Here is a 2,898-nt window from a genome sequence, read left to right on the forward strand (position 1 = left end):
TGTTAAATTAAAATTCTGAAAAATATAAGTCAATCAAATATGTGATTTTGTTTGAAAATTAATGATAATTTAATGGGAGCAGCTAATCTCTGTCGTAGTCTCTCCCCGCTTCATGCAGAGGTCGAAGCCCTTGTTTGGGCGATGCGTTGTATGATTGGCACGACGAGTTCGTTCCGAACCGAATCTTATTACCTGTGTAAACGATGTTCTGTCTCATTGACCCTAAGTCAATTTTGTATGTTGTTGACAAATATATATATATATATATTCGGCTTTTTTTTTTTTTGGTGGTTGATTCTTGATTGATTATTCTCGCAAATAATATCAATAGTGTTTTTTAATTGTTTTGAATGTTTTTTTCTTCTTCTATTGAGTTGTTATATGAGCAGTCAAAAATCTATTAACCACTATTCAATGCATTGTTTGAATGTTATTTTATTATTGATGATGAATTTCATAAACTCATTTACAGTATTATTAGTGATGATGATGAAAAAAAAATATTATTGAAATGGATCTTAAAAGAAAGATAAAAAAATGAGAATAATTAATTTATAAAAATAAAATATGTAAAATATATATATATATATATATATATATAACTTTTGGAAAGCTTTTAAATATGAAATGGAGAAAACAAAAAATGCTTTTAAGATTGTTTAATTTTAAAAGCATGGGTTTTGACACTTTAAAAAAGATGGGAAAATAAGGAAGAGACAAAAAAATGGCTTTCAAAACTTTAAAAAAAATTAAAACAAAAAAAGTTTGTTTGACAAAAAAGTAACTGTCAAGGTTTTAAATATTTTTAAAATCTTAAAAGTATGCTACTAATCAGGGCCTAAAGTCATGCTGGATACAATAGTTGCTAACCAGTACATTATTTAAAAGTAAGTATCTTGCAGATTTTGAAATTACAAAAGATGACATGCAAATAATGAAGCTTAGCTCCCTCATGAAAAAGAAGATAATAAGTGTGACGAACAAGTTTAAGCACTCCATAACCAAGAAAGATTGAAGTCATAGAATCATAGGCGCGATGATACTTCCTTTCAAGTTCTTCTTATCTTAAACGAACTACTCTCCTCTAATTGCGGTCTTTATAATGCTGCAGAAGTAGGTGTGTGATTATAGTACTTCATTAATTCGCTTATCTTCCTCATTTGATTCCAGGTTATCAATATATGATGTTCTGTTATCAATTTTTTTGTTTATTTTTTCACAATGTCTCTTTTCTCATTATGAAAATAGTTAAATGGTTTTGAACGGGAAGAAGCAGTAGTAGAATATTTAAATTTGTCGTAAGCAGTATTATTTAAATTAGCAGAATTTATTCAAACAAAAGTAGCACTTTAGTAGCATTTCTATAAACAAACAGTGTAAAACACACACACCATCTTCATTACATGAATTGCTCACTTTTAATTCTTTGACGTTTCTTCTTTTTTGGGGTCTTTTTCTGTATCTGGTTTCTCTTCTGTGTTTGGTTTTTCGTATTTGGGAGCCATCCACTGATGAAGGATAATAATAAAGAAATTACAAATTAGACGTTCACATTTTTTCCTTGTTAAAATCCTGCTGAACTTTGAAAATTATATAAATTATTTATTTACCTTTGCGCGGCCGTACCCTTCACCTTCTCGCTTGTCTTCACACACAGGTTTTTTGGCATCAGCATCACCTGCATATATATAAACAATATAATCAATATCCTACAAACTTGTTCATTCTTCATACAAGATTTTAATAATTAATGAATCAAACTATTGTAAGAAAAAAATGAAACAAACAAACATATATTATGTATTTAGAGTTGTCTTGTGAATTCATCACATCCATATAAACGGAAGACAAATTAAATATGTCGTCTAAGTACTAACCACACCGTACATACCTGTTCCATCTGCAGAGTTATTGGGTGGAGAACTCATTGTTGAGAAATAAGTAAACAAGATATATTTGAGAGAAGACTTGATCGACGAATAAAAAGAAGCGAGAATTTACTTTATAGATAGATCTCCTGACTTCTTCCACCAGCCAAAAAAAAACATAATAGAGATTAGTATTGTTTATTTTGACATCTTCTAATCGTTCTGACCACAAACAATACTTGTGTTATTAATATGATAGGCGTTTTCTCAGAAATTATGCCGTACAAATCAACTACATCTTATATAGTACTTTTTATAATTAGAAAAATCATATTTACATACCAAAAAAATATGAGAAGTAGAATTTTACTATCCTATTCCGGTTAAGGTAAACTTTAAACCATGCTACTAATATTTATACATCTTACCTCACCCTGGGCATTCGGCTGGTTCAGGTTATTCGGATCGGTTTATTCGGGTTTTAGAAAAATTTGGTTTTTGAAAAATCCTGCCGAATTGAATCGAAACTAAATTTGGTTCGGGTCAATCGATACATGGTTTATTCGGGTTGGTTATTAGATTTTAAATCAATTCCAAATTCTAACCGATTTTTTTCTAATTCGGTTAATTTGAACCGAATAAACAAAAAAAATTAAGATAATAGACTAAATTAACAAAAAAAAATTTACAAACCACCAAAATAATAATGGACCTAATATACCGGCCCAAAACAAACTAAATCAATCTGAAACAAGTACAATAGTTACAAGTCCAAATAGCCAGATCCGTTAAGGTTTTCCATAAATGATGATGTGCCGCTGCGGGGAACTATGATGGCGAGCTGACGGTGAGCTGAGACGGCAAAGATGGACGGTTCTGGGAATGCATTTTTCCACCTGCAAAGAACAACAATTTAGATCTTGTAACAACGAAAATAGAAAAGTTTAGTAAAGGATATATTTATTTAGTATATACATCGACAAGAACACATAAACAACAAAATTAAATAAATAAATAAAAAAAAACCCCA

The 2,898-nt window shown here is 29.9% G+C and overlaps 1 long non-coding RNA gene across 1 annotated transcript; it reads right to left on the bottom strand.

Moving 5' to 3' along the window:
• Positions 1-1,278: 1,278 nt before the first annotated feature.
• Positions 1,279-2,181, bottom strand: LOC104701207 (uncharacterized). The gene is made up of 3 exons (XR_753779.2): positions 1,892-2,181; positions 1,611-1,678; positions 1,279-1,508 (listed from the first exon to the last, which is right to left on the bottom strand). It is a non-coding gene; the product is annotated as an uncharacterized LOC104701207 (long non-coding RNA).
• Positions 2,182-2,898: the final 717 nt, after the last annotated feature.

Source organism: Camelina sativa, chromosome 7 (genome assembly GCF_030686135.1).
Source record: "Camelina sativa cultivar CO46 ecotype springtype chromosome 7, ASM3068613v1".
In the NCBI taxonomy this organism is placed as follows: domain Eukaryota; kingdom Viridiplantae; phylum Streptophyta; class Magnoliopsida; order Brassicales; family Brassicaceae; genus Camelina; species Camelina sativa.